Here is a 27,892-nt window from a genome sequence, read left to right as displayed (position 1 = left end):
TGCAGAGCTTTCCCTTATTCTAAAACAAACTAACTGCAGTGTCACTTCTTCCTAGTCTTTGGAAAACATATTTGTCAATTTTTGGTTCAAATTTAGAATCTCTCAAATAACTTTGCTTGCTACTGAAGGTATCTATTTTCTTGTCCATGAATTTAATTTTTCTGAAATCTGCTTCTACTGATACATTTCCAACCAAAAAAAGGCATTTACCAATGCTATATATGCCTAGAAAGCCACCATAATAAACAGCTGAAGACAATGTTAACGTAAACACAGTGAAACACCCCCAAAACTCTGAACCAGCGCAGCCTACCAGAAGGTCTGGACTGAGACAGTCATTCCAGATATAGTACTCCCATTTCAATACTTGGTCATCTCAGACAATCTATTTTCCCTCTCATCTCCTGAAAAGTTAAGCAGCCCAAGGCAGGAGAAGCTTTGGGAGTTTTTGACCCTTCTCAGTGACTTTTGTCAAGCAACAACCAACCCAATTTTGGAAATTATTTGTACAGCCTTTCTTCTGTTATAAAGAGTTGCACTTTCATGTACAGCTAAACAGGAATAGTGTGACAGGTGGAAAGGGAAAGTGTGGTATTCAGCAATCCCACCTTTGTCTGCTGGGCTATGGGGAGTGTGAATTGTGCTGTCCTCTCTCCAAATGTCAGTAACTCCTAATCAAAACTCCTTCAGTCCCTGCAGAGCAGAAAGATCTCTGCCCATGGTGACACAGATGGCAAATAAAGGGCTGCATAATAGGTCTTAGCATCCAGTGATATTTGAGCTTCTTCATACTTAGAAACTGAAAAGATAGCCTGAAGATGCCAGAGATACAAAATTAGGATTATACTGGGGTGTTAGAGAGGAAAAAATGTTTATTTAAGTATACTATTCCTCATGCAATTCCTGTTCTCAGATGTGTTCAGAAGCAATCTCCTGGAAGGGCTCTACCAAAGTCCCTGAAACCAAATCTCTCCCCCCTGGCTTTGTAGCCTGGAGTGTGTGATCCTCACTAAGGGAGCTGAGTGATGTTTCTTCAGGAGCAAGGGCATTGGGGTTGTTGGTAGTTGCAGTAACCTTAAGAGTGAGACAAGAGCCTGTGACACAGTGGTCATTCAGCACACCCTAGCCCACACACTTCCCTGCTCATCTCACTGTGCACTTTAATGTGCATTAAGTGTTAGAAAGTCCTGTTGTACTCTGCTTTGCTGGCATCAGAGTTTCTACTTCAGCCAGATCTTCCCATCACTGGTGTTAATTGTCCATTTGTTTCCCCAAGTATCTGTACTCCCTCTCTCCCTGTAGACTGTTCTCCTACACCCAACATGTGTGTTCTGTATTTCCAGACACATCCTCGGAGCTGCCTTGGAACACATCTGAGTCTCCCAAGTGCCAGAGCACTGGAGGAGGCAGGGACCAGCAAAGGGCAGGTTTCTCCCAACATCAGGCTTATGTGGAAGGATCAGACTTAGGAGACCAAAACTCAAGTTTGACTATAAGCAGAGCTGGTGCAGAGCTGAATCACAGGTACTAGAGTGTGCTTTTCCCCAAAATGCACACAGCTTCTCTGCTACAAAAAGAGCCATGGTTGCAGAGGACAAAGGAGGCTGTCAGCAGTTTAAAAGTCTTGCCATGCATCTTCTAACTTTTATTATTCAGTATGAATTCAAACAAGAATATTCTATTTTCATGGGAAACTGGATGTTTTTTAATTTTGTAAGACAAACAGAAGAAAGTCTCTACACACCTCTCTCTGTCATCAGCAAAAGAATTAGTGAGCACTTTTTACCCTGTCAAGGAAGAAATAAAAGATACCTCAAAACAGTGATGTCAATGCCACCTTTAAGTATAATTTACTCAATTTCTTTGCTTCAACTTATTTTTACCTAGCTCAATGTTTAGAGGAATGAATTTAGTATGCAGGTTACCTTACAAAGATTACAGAAGACACCTACAAATTGTACACTAACACCTTATTTTTCTTAACTCTTGCACTCCCCAGCAATATTTCTTTTGTTTATATGTTTGGTCAACTGCACAAGTAACACTGAAAAGAACCAAAAAATTAGATGAGAAAATATTTCAGAAATCAGTCGTCAGCATGAGATAAACTCCATTTGGAGAAATAGCAACAGAAGATCTGTGATGGACCTGCCAAGAAACAAACCTGCAGTAGATATCAAATATCACAAACCTTTACCAGGACTCCCATAAAGGCAGCACAAATATGGTGCTACTCCATGGGGCAAGTTCCTTTAAGGAAAATGAGCAATACTGTGCTGTTAGCTAATAGCATAGTACCGCTCATTTTCCAAAGGCATAGTTGGCAAAGGAAGACAAACTGTGGAATAAATGTCAAGAAGAGTAAGAACTGGGGAAGCGATGGCAAAACAAACATAAAAAACTGCCTCCAGATGTTCAAGCAGATCCCCTTTTCCTCTGATCAGAGTGGTGGAGCAAAACTGCAGCTGCTCTTGTGTCTGTTCAAGATTTATATTAAAAATGAAAGCATCAGCATTTGCCTGTCCTTCTTCAGGGTGTGCTAGAGTCACCCGGGCTCCAGCAGAATATAATCTGCACATGAAGGTTAACATGGTTGAATCAATCTGATCATGGATGAAAATTCAGCTGCTATCGATTCCCCGCTTACACTGATTGCCCTTCCAGGGTCAGAATGGAAACCCATCCCATTGTTCAGTGAATACAGTATTCTGTTCACTACATCAATTACCCTGACCCCAGGAGGTCCAAAAGCCTCCCTGCTCACCCATTTACAGTGACAGCTGTCATGCTAATGAATCCACATTGACATTATAATTAAACCATTACACAAAGTGAGGCCTCACTCTCAGCTGTACAGCCAACACACACAAGGCCACTTTGGAGAGGCTGCCTATTAGAAAAGTAGTATAGCAAGAGGAGGTATCTGTCAAGTTTTAGAAGATGAAAAATGCAGGCAGAAGATGCAAACTTAGAGAGGTTAGAAAACAAGGACAGCTCTTGAAGGGACTTTTGTTTTCTTCTTTAGGGAGGCTTTTGCTAAAGTGGTTTCATGGCAAATTCCTGACAAGTCTCCTTTTGGAGTACATCTTATAGAAAAAGAAGCACTCTAGGACAATAACAAACTTCACAAGCAGAGTCAGAAGCACAAAGATCCCCACACTCTCTTCACTCACCTCACCTGAGCTAGAGACCTCACACATCACAACCAGACCAAGGATAAAAAGCAAGCTGAATATACACCAGTTGATGTATACATATGACAATTGTCATATGTAGAGGAAGAGGCAGCTGCTAGGTGCCACATACCCATTCTGCTTAACTGAGGCCCTGCTCCATAGGGGCACTGCAAACGTAGTCAAGTCATAATCATCTTGGAGTTTCTTTACATAAGGTGCACCCTTTTCAACTTTGGCCACTGCTGACCAACAGTTTCCAAAGGTTTTTCTGTAGTAATGGATTGGGTGGATAGATTTTCCTATCATGCAAAGGGCTCTTTGCAGACCAAAATGTAGGTAGAAGGAGAAGGCTTGAAGAGAAAAATATTGCTGTTTAGGAAAAGAAAAAATGCTCTTTTGCCCTATTCTGTGAGTACTGATCTTCCCAAGTAATACTTTACAGTTATATAGAAACCTATTACATAAAGCCTAGTAGTCACTGAAATATCTTGTTCTAAGGAAGTATGAATTACATATGTCCATCTAGATGGAAAGTATAACGTACAGAAGGCAGTGTTATCAGGAGTGCGGAGGTCATCAATTTGATAGTTTGAAGTCACACACTCTGGCCTGGACAAGACAAAAGGGTCCTCTACCCATATTTAGTTTACCAGGAGTCTCTCATTGGAGTCTGAGAGGATTTAAAAACTGTGTTTTGGGTTTTTAAAATTCAATGCATTCAAGTACAGGGATAAGCTCTGGGATGTTATTTCATGTTGCTATTTGGGAGTAAATACTCATATTTGAGTACTGAAAAACATTCAGTGTAATGTTTTATGTCAGGCTTTCAAACTTGGTAAATTTAAGGGCATGGCTGTCATTCAACAGAAGAGATCACCTGAACTTAATTTGAGGCCTTTGTGATCATCCTGAAGTGGTTTCAGATCTATCAGAATGAAGAGGAATTAATGAGTTCCTGGGACTATGTAGAGGCCTCTGCATCTGTGTTGCAAATTTTTAGCAGAATTCAGCTTTCATGTAACCCAGCAATTCTAGGTGGCAGATGATTAAGCTATGAAGACTTGACTTCTCTGCCCCTTCAGGTCATTAAAAGTTCCCCAAAATGTACCTTGTTGGTTTCTAGTAACTAAGGAGGTTGTACAGCTTCTGCATGTACCACGTTAAATATGTTCCTCCCAAAACTCATGGCAAAGAGTCGGTTATACACACCATTCCTGTCCTTCCCCACCTCCCCCCCTAAAAAAAAGGCAAGCTGGACTTGTTTTTAATTACTCAGAAAGATAATTAATTCAAATTTTAAAATATAATAAAAATGTAATAACTTTTCCCTAGAAAATTCAGATGTTCTACAATAGATGGAGACATTCCAGTCATTTTCCCTATTGAAAGAGAGTACATGTCACACTTCCAGTTGTTTTTAGAGTTACCTTCTCCAACTGATAAGCCTGCATGTTTCTTTCCTCCTTTCATCCCCTCTCTACAGAAGATTACCCCACATCCTAAAGTGAAAAGTAGAAAGGAACAGACATAAAAGGCAGGTCATGGAGTTAAGCACTCACAAGTTGGGAAGTGCCAAAACCATGGCTACCCTGCGACCCTTAAATCAGCCCATGGGTGGTGAACATACCGTGTGTTTAGTTCTGTTACCTTGCACAGATCCCATTCAGTGCACAAAGACTATGCCCAGCTATGCAGCAGCCATCAGTAGAAGAACAATGGCAAATTCTTATAAATCACAGGAAGACCCAAGGAAGCACACACTGGGAATATCATATGGCATCATGTGGTCTTCCACATAAATGATCAGAAGAGCTAAAGTCTTAAATCCCCCATTATCATATTAAACCAGTCCAAAGCAAACATTTAGTACTGAAAGGGGATATAACCTGGTGAAGTTATGGGCAGTTGGACTTTGATCAACAATTTCAGCAGCAGGTTACACTTCTGGTCCTACTTATAACACTGCATGAACAGAACAAGACCTTAGAAATTTATTTTATTTTTTGCTTTTAAATGAGCGTAGCTCCTTTGCCATCCCTAGGGCTGTGCAAGTCTACAGAAGTTGAAGACTGCCTGTAATGTATGTTGTGTTATTCTGGTTTCCTAAACTGTACTTCGAATGATGGATGGGAGGCTGAGGCAGCTGATAACAATGTTAAATGGTGAGAGACCAAATATGCACCAGTAGCTCAGCTAAAATTATGTAGCTGGCATAGAGCTGGGCTTGGGTTGAGAAACAGATGAAGTGTCCTGAGAGTGTGTCAGGCCTGGAGTCCTTGAAATGTGGTTTTCTTCGGCAAAACATCTTTCTCTTGGGGGATGGTGCAGAGGGAAGAGTGTGACTTTTAAAAACCACGAACGTGAAGATTTCTAATCAAGGATACAGTCAATACAGTAACTGCGATATTAAAGAGATCAAGGATACAGGCTGCTGGGATCAGCTTGCTCCTTCTGAAAGGGGAAGGTGCACAGATAGGGAGGGCATCTGCACTTTTTGTGCTACTTTCTTGTGCCCAGGACAGGTCCACCTATATGCCTCATCATTAGTTTAGATCTTCTTAAACGACTTAACATTTTTACAGTGGGATTCTTCTCTTCCATGGTCTGCACACTGCACCTCAAGGAGCACAGTTAGGTCCAGTTATTCTCTTTTGAAGTTAGTCTTGCTCTGGTAAATCTATGGGATCTGTGGTGCCTGTCCTCTGGTGTAACAATTTGCTAAAGTAATCCCAAATCCACAAGTATTGACAGACCATAACATTAATGTTTTCCCCATCAGAACCTTTCTACATGTGGATAAAATCCAAAACATTTTTGCCGAGACAAGTACTTACAAGTGCTGGAACACTGGCTAAAAAGAGTTTCCCCTCTGCCTTGGTATATTTAACAAATTCTAATGGTAGAAGAGACATCAGTGACTGAGACAACGTGGAGTTCTGCTGTGAAATAGCTGGTCTCAGCTGAAGCAAGACAACTTGAACTGAAAGGCAAAGTTATATGGAGTGAAGACTTATCAGGCCTCCAGGATAAGATACTTCAGAAAATAAATCTAAGCATGAGTTTGTATGCTTGCTTTTCTGTTCTTAATATTTTAAGAACTAAAGTTATTCAAACACAGCATTTACTATTTCCTCATGTTTACAGAATAGCTGAGGCCTCCAGACATTTCTGAACTATGACCAGTCAATGATGTTTGGATTTGGGCATTCAGTCAAGACAGAGGCAGAGAAGGGGGCAAAGAAGTCAGTAAGTCAAAAACCTAATTTTTGCATTTCAGTATTTTTCCTCTATTCATCTGTGTCAGTCTTAACAATGAGGAGAGCTGCTTTTCGGTGGTCTGTCCCTTTTTACTGATGGGTCCTGAAGATCCCCCCAGTGTAATCCCTACTGCCTGAAATTTTACAAGATCCCCACAGCTCTTCAATTACCTTCATTGGCCTGTCAAGACTCCAGCATCTCAAATTCAGTTAGCTGGTGTTTGGACCTCTGCCAAGGGCCAGCCTTTGCTCCTAATGACAGCCAGCTGAGGGGACACTGAGAGGGGCTGAATTCAATTTGCAAGCCCTCTAATCTGATTAGGGGAGCAGGGTTTTTATTTTCTCCAAAGTTTGCAGTAGCCAGGATGAATGATGGCCAAAGGATGAGCTGTCAACATCAACAAAGACTTGGAGACAAAAGAAAAAAAATGAGGGGGTATAAAAAATTTTTTTAAGAAGAGAAACACGTCTGCTGTGATTGACAGCAGAGCGAGCTGTTGAGTGAATTGTTCAGGTGACAATGCTGTGTTTGCAGAGTGTCACTCTGTGTGGGCTGTTAAAGCAGGAATGGATCCAGCTACCAGGCAGATGTCAAATTCCAAGTAGAGCTTTTCTTTTTTTTTCTAAATAGATCCAGTGTCCAGCCTCTAATAAATATTGCACTGTTCTTCCATTTGGGTCTGAAATATGTAATACTTTCTCTGTTTTCTACTTTATGATACTCTATTACAACTATTCAGCTGCAACAAAAACTTGTTCTATAGGCACACATGCTACATTTTTATTCTTCCACATACGAGCATTTTGTCTTCTTGAACAGACTTGAGAATCACTCTGCTAAAGGCACGTATCACTTCACATTAAAGCACTTTCCTCAAGCATGCAGGTTTTATTTTATTCACTTCATAATACAATTATGACAGTCCAAAACTGCTTTCTCACTATGATTTTCCTAATGTTTGAACACCTTGCACACTCAGTTAATCTCTATTTTTTGTATCACCAGAACATGAGCCTGGAGGAAGACAGTGGAGCAACGGCAATTCTGCAGGCTCTGCTCCTCTTCTCACAACACCTACTGACTCTGCACACATTTATTTCTACTCATTTAAGTCGGATCCTGAGGATAATTATTTAAAGAAAAAGCATTCTCTGATGAACAGGTACAGAGCAGGCTTAGACACCAATCCAGTAAAAAAGGCCCATAACAAAACACAAGAGATTTCCATTTAGACAGTTTTTGTGGTCTAGAATCCATCTCATAAACCATGACCAAAGCAAACACATTTGGAGAAAGAGATGCTAAGGGAGAACCCTGATTCCAGATCTGACCCTGAAGTATCACAGTAACCTTGACTTGGATAGTGGAGTGACACCAATAGGTTTCACAGCCCTACAAAGGTCATGATGACTTTAGCTATCCATGGGAACCCCTGAGAAGGATACATTTTTCAGAGAGAGGGCTTGTGAGACTTCCAAGTGGAAAGATAAGATTCTGCCAGCCCCTCATAGCACCCCCAAGGCAACATAATGGTTAGCAAAAAACCTGGCTCAAGTGACCCATAACACCACGTTTTCTCATCACTCTGTAATATCCACCACAAAAATTCACTCTCATCCTATGAGCACATCAACTGGCAGAGCAGCATGAAGTGGCAATTTTGAGTATCAGACTTGAGAAGAGAATCTGAAGTACCAGCAAGGTAGGAATCAAGTCACCACCACCACAGCTTCACCTGAGATTAGGAAGACAGGCATGGTCTCAGAGATGACCAGGCAGGAGATGGTCATGTCCCAAGAGCTGTGCACCAGTCACAGGAGGAAGGGAACCCAACATTGCTCAGGCAAGCAGCACTATAGTCTTGTGAAGGGGCACAAAGCTGTTGCATCATTTGCCTTAGTGTCTGAAGGTCTGAAACAGGGATTGGTTTTGAGACGTTTTAAAGGTGCTTCAAAAAGAGAAACAAGCAGAAGAACCAAGGAGTGAATATGATAGAGAAGGGGCTGTTGTTGAAACCACAAAGAAGCAGAGAGGATTAAAACAAAAATGGTAGTAATTCTCCTCCTATTCTCCCACAAGCTATATCAGGAGTTGTGCACAGACTGCCCTTCTAGCAGGAATCTCTCTTTGTTAGCAATCTTGACTCACTTGCCATGCTGAAATATTTCAGTGCACTCACCTCAGGTAAGACCTCCCTTAACTTCATAATTTGGTGATGGAGAGCTGATGAAGGGGTGTCTTTCAGCCATGTGCAGAGCTCTGCAATCTCCTGTGCTCGAGAGTGGAGACCTAGCATTTGGGAAGTAGCTTGTCATCTCATCAAGAATGTGCTTTCTGCCTGTGCCCATATTCAAAGCCTCTGCAAAAATAAATTAATGCTCACAAATGTTCAGCTGGAACATATTAGCTTGTCTGCAAAGATCCTTGATGGTCCCTTGCTCCAACCTCCCTCAGTTCTTGTGTTCAACTGGATTAGGCTGTCTCCACAGAGCATCCCAGGGCTAAAGGGCCAAGTGAAATGCTTGTTGCAATTATTCTTTTCTCTTGTCTATCTGAGGTCTCCGTGGAGCCAGACAGGAGAGCTGACAGCAGCTGCCTGTGTTGTGCCCTCTGCTTTCCTTGATAATGCTCTGGCAGAGAAGAATGAGAGCAGCCTGACAAAGCTGCAAAGGGGTGAATAAGCAGAGAAGAGGAAGGAGACATGAAAATGAAGCTCAGATGAATGAGGAAAGCAAGTAGGAAAGGAGATACAGAAGTAGATATGGACACACAGGCAGGAAGAGTGGCAGCTGGGAAGAGCAATTTTGGAACAGGAGGCAAAAAGAGAAGACACACTGGCCTTCTGGAGCCTGGAGTCAGCACAGAGGATGCCCTTTGCAGTCTAATAGCAATAACAGAGCTCTGACCTCTTATAAGTTACATCTTGAGCTTAGCTAGTGCAAGAACCACGATCCTATTTTACTATTTTTGATATGTTGCAAATGTTACATGGGTAAGAAATTACAACCCAAATATCACGGTAGTGGAAAGGAAAGGCTGTAAAACCAAACACCCCAGTGTCAGAAAGTGGCAGAATTAGTCACTGATGTCTTTTAACCTAAGCTTGTACAACAAAACTGTCACCTGTGTTTATTATTTGCTTTTTATTTTTATTGAGAATAAACGGACCAGTATGGATGCCTTGCCTTTTCATTGGCATGCATCCATTCAAAAGCATTAAATTATAGAATATATCATCCTATCAGTAACACTACAAGCGAGAAGCCAAGTGTGCATTCCATATTCTAGATCTCTCTTTATAGTCTAATAAGACTCCGAAAAGCCAAGCCAGACAACAAATGGAGATGGAAAAGGCAAAAGCACTGAACATCCTAAAAAGCCTATGGATGACAAAACTTCAAATGATGGCGCATGTGTTTACATCTTATTTGTGGTCATTAATGCAGTTACACCATGGGAACATTTGGCCCATTATTCATGATATCCAGAAGATGAAGAAGAGTAACACACTTAATTGAAACCCTTGTCAAAATGAAAAATTAATTATCCCTCAAAGATTCTCTGTCAAACTGTCTCTTTCTATTTGCTGCGCAAGGGTAATATCAGCAAAATCAGCTCTGCAAGTCCATGCTACCAAGAAGCACGCATTATATTATGTACAAGTAATGAAGGCAGGAGCCAAGTCAAGAATTCTGCTATGAAGAACACTTTCCTCAGACAATGCCTACTCCAAAAACAAACCTGCTTTTAGCAGGGTTTTGGATAAACATCAGGCATTGCAGCTCAAGCATGGCTGTCTCAGCTCCAGAGAAGAGTTTCTGAGAAGAAGAAAGGATCATCACCCAACTACAGAATGGTCCAACAGTCTGGACACTCTACCAGATAAGGAAAACTGGGGCTCTGCTTTGAGTAAAAGCAACAAAATTCTGTGATGAAAGAAAGGACCAGGAGGTCATTGCCTGTTTTGGATTCCTGCTGCCTCTGCAAACAGTCCAGAGATCCTCCAGGGGAACAGAAACTAAGGACAGGGACTTCCACATTTGAAAAACTACTGAGGAATGGTAATCATTTTATGTCCATCCCTCTTCTTAACCAGGAAAGCAACAGCAGCCCAGGCAGGACTCACACACCTCCAACTCTGTGACTCCTTTTCCAAAAGGATGGACAAGGAAAACTAAACAGAGCACTTTGATAGAAGGCACAGATAACAGGACAGTGGCCATCTGCCCAGACCCAATCAGAAACATTCATTCCGTTTCTAAGTCTCCCTCAAGCAAAGGCCTACAGTTTCCATTTACCCAGATACTTGCTTTCTCCCCTGCCAAGCACTAACCCTGAGACAGAAAGAGCAAAGTCCCAAGTGCATGTTAAAGGCCCCAGTCTACCAAACCTAGAGCAGAGAAAGACCCCTGGCTTTTTTCACTTTGCGCCACATTATCACAGAAAGGTGGATTAGAAGTTATCTCAGCTCTGCTTTCTCTCAGAGCTCCTTGGCAACACAGCCACCAAGATATAAATATGCACACACAAAAATTTGCAGCAGGAGTATGTGCGCACACACAAGCCAATAGGCAAAAGCATTTCAAGGCATGGGGCTGATATGGCCAGGAAGGCAAAAGACTTCATGAATTTCTGGAAAGAAGGGAATATATTATCCTCTTCTTGAAATTTAGCTTTTTTTTAGGGTAAAAAAAAAACAACCCCACCTCAGAAAATAAATAACTTCACACTTGTCCTACCTACCACCAGCAAGCTTCACACAGATTGCAAGGGATCAGCAGAAGTTTCAGGCCTCCATTGTACAAAATATAACTTAAGAAGACTTAATTTGACTGAAGTAAGGTTGAAAAAGGCCCAACTTAAACTGAGTATTCATAAGCACACTAATTAGAGGGCTGTAGGCAAGACAGCTTCCCATTGCTGAGTGCAGCCGGAATGTAGCATTTCATGGACAACTTATTTACTTTTCTGGACTTAGGTGGCCATTAGCATTTGCACCAAGAATAGTAACACAGTGGTGTTACAATTTCTGTTCAGCTGTGATAACAGCACAGAAGGACAACATACACCAGGTGTGTACACAATAAACCACAGTGTCCCATGCAAGCAGGAGCCCAGCAAACCTACTGCTGTCACTCATGCTGCTCCTATCCAAAAGGGTCAAATGGACCCACCACACCAACTTCCTGTGCATAGCAAGTGCCAGATACCTCGCTATCCAGCTCTACAGAGTACCAAAAGCTGTTCTCAGCAAAGGCTAAGACAAAGGCTGCTCACCACAAGCTTCTTATAGCCTTGTTTTCTTCCAGGCCAGCACTTGTGCAGGGAGGGCCTTCCCCATCTCTTTGGATGGGAGATTTCCTACAGGTGATGGGTATTGATGCAGACATGTGGAGCAGAAACTCCTTCTCCTGGGTCAGGTGGGACACGGGTTTGGCAGGGCATTTTGGTAAATTCTAGCTCACAGCTGTCCTCAGACACAGAGGAATCTCTATTTACTTCCTAATAAAGCAGCACCAGGTTGGGAGCAGAAGCAATCATGTCAAGAAAGCAGTGATGGGAACGTTTTTGGGCTTGCGCAAGCTCTTCTCTTGCAGCAGATAACAAGAAATTTTTTATTGTTACAGCTGCTTCTGTATCACTTTCTTTCTTTCCGTGTATGCAAAATGCATATTGAATGTTGTGCAATAAGATGAAGAAACATTTATTCTGAGATGTCTGTATAAGTTGTTCTTACGCCCAGAGCACAGCCAGTTGTGATCCAGATTCTGGAAACCTTTCTGTGACTCAGCTTCATCATTGTGAGCAGTGTTTCTCAAGTCCACATGGCTCCTGTAGTCTGCAAGGAAAGATCAAATATAAGAGTTTGCAGTGGAACATGGGAGTACTGCAAGTGGAAGACGTTCTTCAGGAAACCTAGGTTCCAGGAGGGAAGAGATAGGGAAAATATCACTGATTCTGGTCTACTGACAGAGTTTTTAGAGAAGAAAATTTCAAATAGAACCAAATTTATTGTGAAACACAGGAACTCTTGGCCGATCTCTCGAAAAAATGTACAAATCCCCAAATTTCTCTACTTTATGATTTCTTTTCTCTGTACAACTTTAGAAACCTCCATTAATTCCAAACTTTGAATGTAGTATTTGAATCCAGGCATTAATATTGATTTTTAATTTGATATGAAAGAGGACAATTTTTTGGGAAAAAAATCATTTCCCTGCCTGTGCAGCCATGCCAAAGGTATATGTATCTACTCCTGGATGTTTTTTAGGCAGCCTTTTAGACCATCATCCATCTCCTGAACTGCCATTCCCAAATGCTATTACTTCCCTCTAACAAGTCTCTTTTCGGTCCACTTGGTCCCTGGGGTCTCAGTCAACATCTGGCTGGGTGAGAAGCCCAGCAGTCCCTTCTGGTTTGTTTTCTGGCAGCTGATATCCCAAGGAGTTAATACTTCATCATGAAAGAAGATCAGACTCTTCCCCTAAAGTGATTCTCATTAGTGAACTGCTGTATCACAGTCCTTTTATGTTTAATCTCCTAAATTAGTTCAAATAATGACTCTACTGCCAAGAAAGTTTACAAAAGAGTATCATTTTAAATAAATACACACAAAGTAGTGACTAAGTGCACTTCAAACCTGCATTTGCTCACCCCAACAGGCTACAGTCAAAGGGCTATACAGGGATGTCACAACACCACTGCCACTAATTCTGTCCTACACAAGGGAAAGGAGGGCTCCAAGCTTTGGGAAATCCCTGACTGTTATTTGGGGCAATAGTTCCATATATCTCCTGATATTAATATCCAGGCATTAGTAAAGAGCTGTTAAATAGTTCATTTCTAGGAAAGCTATAGGTTAGATATCTAAATCTCATCTTCCTTTAAACTCTGACGAAAAGTAGAATACATTTACATGATCATCTACAAAGGCAGAATGATTTGTATAAACTAGGTACTACTGCTTTTTCTTAAAATAGTAGTTACTGACAAAGTGGCACTTTTTTTGTCTATGTTTTGTACATAAATCTTGGAGTTAAGCCATTTTCAATAGCATGCTTTCCTTACAAATCAGGCATTAAGCAACAATGAATTCTTTCAGGAAATACTCTTTGTTCAGTTAAACAAGTCATCTTCCAAAAGCTCTGAAATTACTTGGTATTTTGAAAGGTGTTCATTCCATGGTATTAATTAAAGATACTCTTGCCTTTCTGCAGGTCTTTGCTTTGATTTTTTTTGTAAATCTAGAAAAGCAGATAATTACATAAAATTTTCACATAACGTTTCAACAAAGAAACTAACATTTCCAGTTTTAATGTCTTCTTTGAACAGTTAAAATGTTTTCTCTTCAGGGAATCAGAATTAATACCCTGAGACTTCTTTCAAGGAAAAAAAAATTAACAAATAAAATGAAATAGGGAAAAAATTGTTTTCATATGTTTTTACTCTTGTCTCCAAGACTAATGCTGGAAAACCACAAGAAGGTAAGGGAAAGAAGAACTTACCACAGTCTAAATTATCTTCATTTTCCTGTGGGACCAAAGAGAAAACAACCAAATGTTCTATATGGGGATTTTTCTAATGAAAACTCCTGTAAGCTCTACTATGTCTAGTTCAGGGTAGGGTCTCTGTATCTCATTATTACCATTTTGAATATTGAAAGTCTCCAGAAGTGATCAAGGGTAATTTTCTAGGTGTGGCAAGACCTCCCCAATTACTGAAGAAAATACGATTGTTTTTACATTCTGTAGAATTGGACTCACTTATAAGTTTGACCTGTTTCTTTTTCAAACAGGAGACACTTTTTTCCTAAGGAATTTTTAGAAATATATTTTAATTATCGTGGTGCAACACAGAGCACTGAGGCCTGGATCGTACAAAACACTCCATGGGAGAGGATGTAGAGTCCCTCAGTATCTTGGTGGAACATCTTTGCCCTTCGGAATAGCCCTGCCCAGGTGTCCATGCACAAGAGCAAGAAGCAGGACACAGCTCTTATATCCTGTGTTTAAAGTCTAGAAAGATGAGCATGGATTCAGAAGAAACCCAAAACTTATCTCAGTAATACCATGGATTTTAAGGGTAGCTGTTACCCTGTGGATTTACTTGATTTTTATTGAAATTCTAATGCTGAAAACATTAGGAATCCTATTTGTTGTCTCCTAAGCACTCCTTCCAGACTCAAAGGAAAGGTCAAGGTTATTATTTCTTATAATCCATAATGAGAAATTTTCAGATATTGGCAATGATGCTTTGATCATTTTTTGTGACACCTTAAGCCCAACAACTGTGTGTTGTTTTCCAGGCAAGGATAATGAATAAACCCCTTAGTCTGAGTACCTGCCACCTGGGTCAGGGAATGCACTTCCTCCTAAACAGAAACGTACACATATATGTACATAAATAAGAGAGAGGGGGCGAGACAATTTCTCAGCTACTCTCAGAAGAAAGCTCTCTCGTGATGAAAATTTTACTTAAGAAAAGCTCCTAAATCAATTGCTCCCAGGCGAGAAGGGGAGGAGGGAGGACGAAGAGGGCTGCATTTCCCCCGATCAGCAGTTTTCCATTGCCCTCCCCTGCTTCCTTCCCTCTCCATCAGCAGGTTGCAGACAGCATCTGGAGTCTGAAAAAAAGCTGACCCCACGGCAGGACACCTCCAGGTGCTTGAATGGGCAGTGAAGGCCTTGGCTGATGATGCCAAAATGTAGTCCTGGTCCCTTTCCACCACATTGCTTTCCAGCAGAGTGAGAGCAGGGCTCCCATATCAGTATAGCATACCAGAGACTTAGAGGGGCTTACCAGGCTGCTCTGTTTAGGGGATAAAAGATGGGAGCTTGGCAGGAATAAACATGTCACTCGGGAAGCCTGCTCCACGGGGCCTGATTTCCCTCTCGCGTCAGCTCCCTGCTGGCGCAGCTCCCCAGATGCTACAGCACTAATCCTGATTTATGGTGAATTTCGGCAGGCGCAGGACCAGCCCCTGTGTAGCCCCCAGGCACACTGCTCCCCCTTGTCTGGGTGCTCACTGGCACTCTGGGGGAGGGAAAACGTGTCGTCCTTGTGCTGGCAGAAACAAAATGTGTAACTTAAGCAATTTTCTACCCTCTCGGGTGGGGGCACATTGCTTTGCACATGTTGGGGAAGCACTGTTTAACACTGCTGGGACTCAACACATATGGCAGGGAGCCTGGCGATCTCAGTGCTCACTGGGATGGGGAACCAGGGGGTAAACTCTACACCTCTGCTGCTTCCCCTGAGGTTAGGTTAGAAAAATCAGCTGTGATTTCAAAGTTAGAAATATCTACAGGGCACACTCTTCAGTGAGCGGACACCTGACACTTTCTGTCAGTGGGGCGGCTCATGGCGACTGCACCATCCCTGAGAGATACACGTCGTCTTGTGAGTGAGTGGAGGACTGCTTACAGGCCTTCCTGATGGGAGTACTGGGAGAAGTAGGTCATTTATTTATGGTGGCTCTGAGATATCAGAATGTCGAGCTGGCCCTTAGCGGTAAGTTTTTTTTCAAATCACTAGTTTTCCATTTTAAAAGGGAAGGCTGGCACCACTGTTTCCATGTTGTTTCTCACACATCTCTTGGCTTTTTGGTCTTTCTCAAAAGGTAAAAGTGGGGGAAAAAAATCCTCAAGGCTTTACAAAGGGTCTTAGTGGGCTTTCCAAAGATAGCTGCTCAGCAAGGCTATGTGCAACAGGCTGGGATAGCTGAGCACATATGAACATTTCATCCCACCATCTCCATCACACAATGCACAGATCAGGATCTCCCCCAAACCTCAATGGGAAGTCCATCAAAGACAAATCTCTCTTGGAGTTTGTTTTGGAGGTAAGTTATCACTTTTCCCCTTTCCCTCCCCTTCCCTCTGCTCAGTCATGGCAGAAAGATTCCACTTGAGCCCACACTGCCCAAGAAACTGCAGGGTCCCTCGCAGATGTTTGGTAACACATCAGCAGCATGGCCCAACACAATGTAATGAAATTCCCCCCAATCTCCCCCAGACATTACCTAATTGATAAAGTGGCCGCCCTGCGCCACATCAGCTCCCTCCCCAGCTCGTGCGACACAGCCGGGCTCTGTTCCCTTTCGCCATGACCTCATGCCGGCACTCGCCGCCCATGCATCATGCTGCCGGCAAGCTTCCTCTTCCACACCAGATAAACACGACTGAGACAAACTCCCTCAGCAATACAAGAAAAAAAAAAATTAAAATAACTCCTAACCTTTCTGAAGCTCCTGCCCTGGACTCTTGTTCCTGGTGAGAGCTGCTGGCCAGGAGATTCCATGTAGAGCGGCTAGCCTACTGCTGTTTGCTGGCAAAATCCAGAGAGGGAAAAGACTAAGAAATGCAAAGGTTTCTGTTATAACTTCCAGACACGAATACCAAATACTTATACAAGTGTGCATGTATAGGTGGAGTTTCCATGGGGTCAGGCTCACTGGCAAAAATCTGGCATAACTTGGTTGATGGGGCTGTGGCTAAGTTTGCACTGAGTTTTATTTACTGGGTAGTGCACCTAAAGCAGAACTGGAAAACCAAGTTGTGCATAGGGGAAAATCTATGCAAGCAGGTTTAGCAGCAAAAAAGCCATTTTCTTTAATTTTTTTGTTATTAACTTCTAATTTGAGATTGCTTCCCAACAGCGTCCCCTCAATATATAGTCTACAATATCTTTTTGTAGTGTCATCTCCCCTGTGACCTGAAAGCTGAATTCAGTTATCCTTCACTGACTAGTCTATAGATCTGTCATGGAAAAGACAGATGTTAATTCCCTATCATCCTTATCATCCTTACCCATGGTGGGTCTTAGTAAAGTTTTCACACAAATGGAGTTACTGAAACTTGCAATCATACATTAACCAAAATTATCCATAAAACCCTGTGGAATTTAGCTAATAAGATCAGAAAAAAATGGATCCAAATAGCTGAAAAATTTTCTGAATTACATATTTTACAAAAATAATTTTAAGGGTTTTTTTAAAAAAATTGTTTCAATTTAAAACAAAATTTTGTTTCCAAGTCACTCTTTCAATTATAAAATAATGCCCCCCAAAATCATGCAAAGATCACCTAAAGAACCTGTGTTTGTGCATGTGTGCACATACCCACACACACATAAAAGCAGAGAGAGAGAAAATTAGAACCCACAAAGAACATTATCTCCATTTAATTTAAGTTAAAGCTAATCCTGAAAATTTTTTCATTCTGTTTTCTCAGTTCACATATCAAACAAAAGATACAGAGATCAACTACTATCCTGATGCTTGTGTACAATATCCTTTATTCCTGCCATGATGAAAACTCCACAATGAGCATTCAGGCTCTGAAGACTAAATCAGTATTTCTGAAAGACAGGAAATTGTAAATTTTTGAGCCTAAAAGCAAAAAAAAAAAAAAAAGAATCCTAACAGGTTTTCTTCTATTAATGCCTATCATGCAATTAATGTCCATGCATTTACTACAGGCACTAACTGTCACACACGTAATACAGGACACTGTGGGGTTTTGTGGGATGTTTAAAGAAGTGGTTGTTCAGTTGCCATAACATTCCTCATCCCACCATTTCTCTGGCTGCAGGGAACAAAGGGCTGTGAAGTCCCCTAATATGAAAACACCATCAGGAAGAGCACCACATCTGCTTGCATCCTAAATCTCTTGGCATTGTTCTCTCCCACTGCAAGAACTCAGAACAGATCAGATAGATACAAACAAGATCTTATTTTCCTTCTCTCTCTCACTCATGGAGAACATGTCCATAACTCCACCAAGAATAAACAACCCCACAGCTAATCTTCCCACTCCTTGGGACGGTTTGTTGAAATTAGTGAAAGGATGTAGACGTTGCGCAGACTGCTCAATAAGAGTTATAAGCACTGTTTTGTTATTACTAAAGAGAGGCAGCATAACTTTGCTGTCTCCAATGACTTTAAAACACAACATTCTTCCTCACGTCTATCTCCCGACCTACTCTATCTATGTTAAATATAAGCATAAGTAAGCATGGGGATGTGCATATGGAAGGAAAATAAATGGCTTCCAAGGGGAGGGTGTTTTGCTTATTGTATACATTTTTTGAGGATGTGGCAATATAAACCACAAACTCAAAAATGGGAATAACTCAGAAAGCACCACCAGAACTGAAAAACCCTCAAGCAAACAGCAGATCTTGTGGTTATGGTTATTTTCCTTGAAATACCAGTATGGATACCAGTAAGGAAATACATGTATCCATTAGCAACATGCATCTAGGATCAGATGTAACAAATGGTACGGATAATTTTACCTCGATTCTTCCCAGGTACCACTGATGCTAAAATCAGCCTACTGATTTGGTAAATCAGCCTAAACTTATTTGGTAGTTTAACTCAAATATTAGCTAAAAGGTAACACCAGCAGCAGAGTACCAGCAGTGCTGATTTAGGACTGAGAAATCAATGTCTGTTGGGGCAGGTGCTCCATTGCACCCCACTGCTGAGGGCGCTATCGGTGCCAATGGTGGGTGCTGGGTGTGCGAGCACTGGCATGATCCATTTTCTGCAGCTGCCTGGGGAGTGAGATACGTGACATGTATTTAGGCTGCAGCTGCGCTGAGGCAGACCAAGAGACTGTCTCTACATTTCGTATCAACCCAAGCGCCGCAGGATCCCTGACTGAGGCTCCTTGGATCTGCAGCAACAGATAACGGGCTGTCGTCATCCCTGTCGGCTAGAATAGATGTAAGTGGAAAAATCCTTCGGATAATGTTGATCTGGCACTTGCTGAATGTGCAGGGAAGGTAGAAAGATGGAGAGCAGTGACTAACAACAGGGGGAGATAAAAGTAGGATTTTCCACATCTGATTTCACAGACTCCTGATGACCTTTTTCTTTGCCATTGGCCTCTGCTTTTGCTACATTTATTTATACTCTGAAGAGGCAACTTCTCTGATACCATTTGTTCTTCAACCAAACAGCATCTAAAAAGGGACTTCATGCTGTTGTTAAAATTACTGTTTAATTAAGCACCAATTCATTAAAATAGCTTTATTAACTGTGTTATGTTTTTGGAAATAACTTTGGGCACAGGTGATTCCAATTTAGTTTTAGGCTAATTCAACACCGAATCTAACTCCTATACCGTGGAATTTACAAATATCAATCTGTAACATAAAAGTGAAAATGTCATAATGATGTTTGGGAGAAATGTATCTGAATGGCAAAATATTTGGAGTGAAAATCAAGCAGTAACTTATCTGCCTTCAAAATCCAAAATGTATAATTAATGGAGTGTGTGCAAATTTGTAGTGGCTGTTATTCTTTCAGACATATAAAATTACTGAAAAATACATATCATTCTGTCCAGCAGAGCAGTTGCAAAAATATTGCAGTGCAGTCTTTATAACCACACACTTCTGTGTGGTTTTTGCTGGTATGGCAGTGTGGGAGCTGGACAGGAGACACTGTGTACTTCAGTGCACACCTTGATGCAACACAAACCACTAACATGATATTTCTCACTGTGTCACAGAACAAGTTATTATTTTATTGTTATTATTTGCTTGCTTTTTGAAAGGTATGCAGGAAAATAATGTAGTCTAAATTGTATGGGGTTTGACTTTATATATTTAAAAAATTATGGCTAGCTAATGAATATTAACTCTGAACATTCTGAAAAGCAATGCAGGTTACCTAGCAATGAAGTGCATGAATCCTGCCACAGTTGCTGGGATTTCACTTAATGGGCTGCTTGCCTTTTTTTCTTTATTTCTTTGATATATCATAAAGTATTTCTTTCACACATGCAGGACAGTTTGGGCCAAGTCCTGTGCACTGCTTTGAGAGTGTGACTAGCCTTCTGCATGTACTGGTAACATAGGAATATGTGCAGGTATATGAACGTTCATATGCACATACATCTATATCATATGCACATGTATCTATATTTGTCTACACACCCACTGTGTGCATATACACACAGACTCCCATGCACCATCTATTTTAATCTGCACTATTAGAAAAATTTAGGAAACCAAGGAAGAATGTGATGTGCTATTTTCTTCTGTGCAAATAAAAGCTACAAAGACTGGCTTTTTAAATTTTGCTGTAGTGCTCATTATTTGTGTTTTCATCTCTCAGAACTCTACAAATGGTGATATACCTTCAGCATAACATGCTTGCTAACCCTGTCACTTTTGTATGTCATGCAGTCATGTGTTTGTAATCAGAGGTCCATGGACCTGGCAAGAAAATCACTCTCTTCCAGCTGTTCTGTCCTTTTACCAGCATCACATTTGGAGACCAAACTGTAAATAAAAAGGAGCTGATGAAGCTTCCACAGCTAGCAAATTTCCAACTTCAAAAGCTTTTCTGCTTCTGAAGTTAATGGTTGATTTCCCTCTGGGTTCACTTTTCATGTTTTTACTATATGCCATTCTAGACCATTAATAACTATCGGTGTTTGTGGCTATTGTACAAGGACCCAAAAACATATGAACATTCTTCATGATTCAGAGTTGCAAACCACAAGTGTGTTCATAGAAAAGGGCTAAATAAGTGTTTCACAGCAAAGCAAACACACTCTCAGGTTTAGAAGGTGCAATGAACCTTCAAGAATTGCAGGAGATTTCTGCATGTTTCTGAACTTTTGAGATTAATATATCCAGAATCTGTGATAATTGAGCTATTTCAAAATCAGAACCACTCAGGTCTGCCCCTGCAGCTGAAGCAGGGTCACCTAGAGCAAGTTGTCCAGGATTGTATCCAGCTGTAATTTGACTATCTTCAAGGATGGAGACTCTACCACCTCCCTGGTCAATTCATGCCAGTCCTTGGTCACCTTCACTGTGAAAAAATGTTTCCTGATGTTCAGACAGAGCCTCCTGTGTTTCAATGGATGCCCATCACCTCTGGTCCTGTCACTGGGTACCACTGGAAAGAGCCTGTCTCTGTCTTTTTCATTCTTTCCTGCCATGTATTTATGAGTCAACCCTTAAGCTGACTCACCACTGAGGAAAATGTAGAGAGGGGTACCACATGGAGAGTTGACCTTCTCCACACTGAACACAGTGGAGAAGATCCTGCTTATGGATACCAGAAGTTTATCAAAAGTAAATCCATTCTGGAAACCAGACTCTCATCATAGTTTCATCTTCAGTGTGAGCAGCAAAAGAAAAAACTCAAATAAAAATCTCACTCTGCAATATTCTTGAAGTGGACATAGCCTATAAAACTAAGATCACTTGAGAACCAAGTGGCACTGCAGGCACAAAATTGGAGGAACTCAGTCCCTGCCCTGAAGTCTTACTATCCAATCATCAAGCAAGTTCAGCATTTGAGCTGACATCCCATAAATGTTTGCTTCTTTTTCTGTGATAAACAAATAACTTTCTTCTCCTTTTGTTTCTGTTCTCTCTGAGCTTAACGGCAGGCCCAAGTGTATCACCCACCCAAGTGAATATATTCACATCCTGGTGATTCAACCCAGATCTGAGCATGAAGCCTGTCTCAGCAGTTCTTCTAGAACACCTATTGAAACTGTTTACCAATATAAGTCTCTTGATTGTGTTTTTTTCTTCCCCACACCCATCTATGTTTACACAAAGAATTTCAGCAGTTAATACAGAAGACCTCCATATTTACAACTCTAAACCTAATTGGGAAAATGGCATAACAAATACTTTCCAATATGCTGTTTTCTTACTTATTTGCAATTCTGCCCACAGAAACCTTCCCACAAAGATGTAGTGTCATCCCTTTGCTTATATTATGCATGCATACATACTAGTAAAAATAATTTAGACAACTATTTTTTAGTTGCATTGCTCAAGATTAAGTAGGGTGAGAAAGAAAAAGAGCTAATCGAGCCCTAATTGTCAACATTAAAGATAGTTTTCTTCAAGACTCAGGAGACAGATGTAGCTCAACTCAATTGCCCCTGTATAGGCAACCAACAGACATGTCCCATGATCACTGGGACATTGGCACAAGGCTGGCAGATATTATATAAAGGTATGGGACACCCAGGCCAAATGACCAGCAAATGAAACCCAGATGTGGTGCCCTGGGAACATATCAAACAGCACATACACACCTACAGGTGAACAAATGAGTCAGAGCTGGCCATCCCCCACCTGCCTATAACCAGGCAATGTGGGCAAAGAATTTATCCCCTCAGGTCCCAGAGGGGTCTTAAAGAAAGTGCCCGTTGGTACCTATCAAGTTACTTGAGCACATTTAACAGGTTTAAATTCAAACTGCCAAATTATAGGTCAACGTAGGAGATCATGTTTCAGTAGTTTCTAAAGTTGCTTTCCACTCTGTATGAAAGAGTTACAGTGTGAATGAGAGAGGTACCAAAAAACACCTCTGGCAAACTATTCCACATGTAGGCGAATGCCAGTTCCAAAAAAATTCAGGTGCTTTGTACACCATGGAACATGGTCAAGGGACCCAACTAGAGAAAACTTTCCCTAAGCATGTCCTAGCCCTGCAGCTGGGGCAACTGCTCTGCATGCCTGCATTTCTTTTGGTGACAGTGACCATTCTAACTACTCTGAGATAAAAACTACCATTGGCATGAGATTTCATTTTCTTCTGGCTGAAAAAGAAAAGAAAAAAGGAAAAAAAGTGACTAATTTCTTAAAACATAAGTCTGAAGCATTTTTAAGAGAGAAAAATGGAAATATATAAATTCATCCTCATGAAACTTAAGTTGTTCTCAGCTTTGTACTCAATAGTCAAAAACCATAATCCAAAAAACAAAGAAAATTGTTCGCAGAACCCTATTAAATGTAGATTAAATTAAATTAAATCAGCTTCTGATTTAACTAAATTGGATGAATTTTCTAAAAATGGAAATGAAACAAAGAAAGCAGAAATTTGACCACAATTACAGGAAAGCTATTGGTGGTAAACATGGCTTCCAAAGATGTTTGGGAATCAGATATCTACAAAGTTTCGTATTCAAATCTATGCCAGAGCAACAAGCTCTGACCTTGATAAGACTCACTTAAGATCCTATCTGTTCAAGACAGTCTTTTAAATACAAAGGTGAGAAAGAACAGAAGCAGAAAGCGGAAGAAACAACCCTACATATTTGATTGAGTAGGCCGCCCTCCAAATGTTGGCAGTTCTCTGTACGCTCACAAAGAAATTTACACAAAAACATGCAAGTAGGAGGTCTCATGTTGACTTTTGTGGGGAAAAGCGTGCATAACAATAGACAACAGGATCTGCTAGTATACAGTGCTGTCAGCAGACATTGCCAGCTCAGAGGAGGTATTTCTTACCGTGACAGAGCACACATTTGCATGTTTCAAACATCTGTAAGTGTATCTATTTTACATACAACACAAGATTTGTACTTCAAGACACTCTGGCAGACTAAAGCAGATGTTCCAGTAAAAGGATATTTATCCAAATTACATTTTCGAGTATCCTGCTACACTTTTGCCTAACACCATTTATACAGCAACCATGACTAAATTTATATAGCAGTTATTCTACACAAGCATGTCAGGCATTCTGCACATAGGTGACCAAAAACATCGATGCATTAAAGCAGATTTCCTGCCTAGCTGCCATTGGATGGGACAAGACAAAAATAAAACCATGGGCCTCTTGTAAACTTTAATCATCATATTAACACCCAGGAGAAAAGCTCTGGGTGATCCCAATCTTGTTTAAGAGTGTTCAGCTGTAGATACTTACAGGATGTTCTGCCCTTGCTGATTGCTCATTATCCAAAATTAGCTCTCAGAGCAGTCTTTGGCATAGCGTCTGGCAAAGTGGAAACTGGACCTGTTTTCAAGAGCTTTTGACATTCTCAGGACCTCCGCTCTTCCAGGAATGCATGCCTTCACTGAGCAGGACATTACACAACTTTCTGCAGGGAGAAGTCAAGAGAGTTGTTACCCAACGTCGAAACAAATCCCTGGAACAGTGGGGCAATGTCAATTTTGCTGCTTTCCTGATATACTCACCAGATTATTTGGGGTTTAGCTCCAGTTTAATGGCTTACAACAGGTTCCAGTTCTACATTAGGACCAATTGGTCTTGGACACAATAGTTCCAATCCTAGAGGCTTTTTGAAAGCAAAATCTTGGTGATATTCTTCTAGTATTCAGATAAAGTGAAACACTTCTGCTTTCCTCAAAATATCTACCTGATGTAAAAACCTACCCTCTTGCTGAAAAGCTTAGATTATGAAACTACCCACAAAAGGTAAGTACACATGCCTACAAAAACAACAGCTCTTCAGTCAAGGCAGAGAAGAAAACATATGTCTTTTATATATATAAAACCTCTTTAGTGCATCTTCTATAAATTATTTTAACTGGTAATTCAAATTCCTGTTAAGGTCAGGCTTACAGTTACTAAGCTCTGAAAGCCTATAAAAACAAATTACATTTTGAGGCTCCTTTCAAACTTTTCCTTAAACAAAAGGAGGTTACAGTAGCTGCTGACTTGATTCTAGTAAGATGATGTGCTGATGTAGTTTATTGGCTGTAACCCTTTTCAATAATTTTTGTGGTAACTTTGAGCTGATAAGATGCTGGCGGGGTTTTTTTCCTTACAGGAAAATCATTTTTTTGCCACCACCCAAGATATATCACAAATTTTCTCATCAAAAGAGGTTTGATTATTTTGTGTCAATTCTTGTTTTGCTATTGTAAAAACATTTACATTTGTGTGCTTTTCATTTATTGCTATATCATAGTAAAGCACTTGATTTACATATGTTATATACACAGTGCATGCTACATGTAACAAAATGAAACCTGAACCAAAACTGAACACAAAAGAACAGCAAATAGACCAGAATAATAAAGTTAAAACCAACATTTCTCACCTTTTTAAGATGAAGACCTGGTTTTCTAGGTGAAATATTTCAATTCTTTCACAGAACATTTTTTTGTGATTTCTCATGAAAGTTTCCTGTAGAATGCTGTGCTTCCATTGGCTTTGTGATAGGGGTGGAAATGTGCTCACTTTGAGTACTCAAAAAAAAAAACATCACATCCACTCCTTTCACTTTTTAATTATTTCTGCTTCTTGCCACCCCATATCATTTTTTTTTTTTTAACTTTGTGGTAACCATTACTTGGTCTGGCTGCATTTTTCCATATGAAAATTTCTTCTAATGCAGCCATTATGTAAATAAATATGTCTACAGTATACTTCGCTGTGTTACAAAAGGAAGCTTTAAAACATATGCTTCTTATAACTCTTATAAAAATTAATGAAACACTCATTCTTATACAGTGGCTTTAGCTTAACTTTGAAAAACTATGTGAAAACACTAGACTAAAATAAATGAGATTGCTGTTAATGTAAAATACCCATTTGAAATGCTTTGGTATTTAAATTTAGCTCATTCAGCCTCTGGCGTATGAGCTTGGAGGAAAGCCAGTTTCTCTTAAAAATAACAGCGAATCCCGAACTATGGAAAGAGGGCTTCGGCGGATCGATGCCACGTTTATCCCACAGGTCCCTCGTGGACACGCTCAGGCAGCGCTCTCGTAGCACCCACGCGTGCTCACGATCTCAGCTTCGCAGGTGGTGGCGAGCAGCCGCTCACACCCACAGGCTGTGCACGAACCGGAGACAGAGAGGCGAGAGGGGCTCTCTGCCTGCAATTCCGAGGCGTTTAATGGCAACAGCCCGAAGGGAACAGAGGCATGAAGAACCCAAAATCGAACGCCTGCGCCGGTTTTGTCCCGAGAGCTCCCAAAGGCGGGCAGAGCATCCAAAAGCAATAGTCTGAGGGCTAGGGGGCAGAGGCAAGGCTGAGTGACGTAACAGGGGCCAATGGGAAAAGGGATGGGAGGGGGAGAGAGCCAGTGACCAGCAGAATCTAGACAAAGGGAGAACTTTTTAGCACAGTGTTGTAGAGAGAGACCACTTTTAGGGCAGCTTGGGAGGTGTGAAGTGGACTTAGCCACTGCAACAGAGAACAGACCATTTTGGGCTAAAGCTGTGCTTTTTTTGCATCAACTGTCTTTTTTTGTGAGTGAGGGGAAAAAACTTAAACATTAAAATCGTGGTGTGGGAATGCCAACAAAAAGATTCATGTTTTTCCAGTTGATTCTGTCTGGCATTTCCCAAATCCTGATAATTTCTCCCATGGAAGATGCAGTCTCCACTAAAATAGCTCTAATTAAGAACAGTGATTCCATACTGGTGCTGGTCCCAGCCTGTGGTCATGGCAGCAAGGAGCCTGAGGCAGAGCCATCGCAGCTGTGCCCACATGACCACACCCATTGCTCATGAGCTACATGCACACAGGGCTGTTCATCCAAAACACAGAGGTGATGAGTCCCACTGGCACCACGAGGTGGTTGGTTTGGGGTCTCCCAGGCCCTGTTGAGCCAGGCCAAGCAGGCAGGGAAGGGGAGTTTGGTTTGGGGACCAGGCATCAATCCTGCTCAGAGTGGGTCTGTCTCCCTTGGCAAAATGGGGAAACTGATGTGGGTGTCATGGACACATGATGGGGTGTCTCAAGAAATGCCACTGCCATTCCACATTTTGGACTGGACTTGAAGATCTGCAACAGCTCTGCATGGGACTTGCCTCTAGAGACAAGTTGAAAATACTATGGCAACTGTGCAGGTGATGGAGAAGCCATAGCAATTCATTCTAGACAAAACCAGAGAGAGAATGCCTGGCTCCCTAGTGCTAGCACTAGACAGAAGAAAACCCTCTCATGTTTCTAAGTGAGCAGCACTCTCCACCGAGAGTCTTTGAGGCCATGTCTTTGTGGTGACTTGTCCAGCAATCCTGCTGCACCGAGCCTGCGCTCCACCAGAGTGGGCATTGCTCAAAAGAAAGGATACCTCACAACTCAGCACAGAGGTCATATCTCTGGGTGAAGCATCCTGTACAGCATCTGTCAGAGACACTCACTTCAGTAATGCATTTTTCTCCACTTGTACAAAAAAGTCAGAATAAGCAACCCATTTGTTATCCAGCAATTGCTGAAGGACCAGGTACATAGGGAAGAGTTCAGGACAAAGCACAGGAAAGAGGAGCAGAGTGGCACAGTTCAACTTTCCCCACAGAGGGCAGATCTCTGATTTTTGGCTCACAAATAAGACAGGAAGCGATGATGCCTGATCAAAGGGCAGTTTGAACCATGTACAGCTTCCACTGAGAGCAGCCCACAGCTGGCCGGCCTCTTCCAGGATCAGATCAATATTTGGCACACGCCAGTACTGTTTGCTTTCAACTTGAGTCATTAAGAAAGACAAAAGTTTTTCAGGTCATATAGACGACTCCTCCCAGAAGGAAGAGTGGAAAACATGAGTATTTGCCAAATTGAGGGATATAAAAGTGATATAATATTGCACTTGTTTTACAAACATTACACAATCTTATTAGGAACAGCATTAGCCCACTTAGAAACAGCATTCTACATAAATGTTCAGGCAACTTTATTCTTGACCAGCCTGTTGCTACCTAGGACCCT

The 27,892-nt window shown here is 41.3% G+C and overlaps 1 long non-coding RNA gene across 1 annotated transcript in view; it reads right to left on the bottom strand.

Moving 5' to 3' along the window:
- Nucleotides 1-12,112: 12,112 nt before the first annotated feature.
- LOC125323816 overlaps nt 12,113-27,892 on the bottom strand; it is a 50,334-nt gene continuing 34,554 nt past the window's right edge. The window contains exons 3-5 of the long non-coding RNA XR_007202661.1: nt 24,136-24,310; nt 16,671-16,786; nt 12,113-12,273 (exon numbers count right to left, since the gene is read on the bottom strand). This is a non-coding gene — a long non-coding RNA (uncharacterized LOC125323816). The remainder of the gene's footprint in view (nt 12,274-16,670; nt 16,787-24,135; nt 24,311-27,892) is intronic.

This window comes from Corvus hawaiiensis, chromosome 1 (assembly GCF_020740725.1).
Source record: "Corvus hawaiiensis isolate bCorHaw1 chromosome 1, bCorHaw1.pri.cur, whole genome shotgun sequence".
NCBI classification, from domain to species: Eukaryota; Metazoa; Chordata; class Aves; order Passeriformes; family Corvidae; genus Corvus; species Corvus hawaiiensis.
Note: the sequence above shows the minus strand (reverse complement) of the source record. Positions and strands in the feature narration are given on the sequence as shown.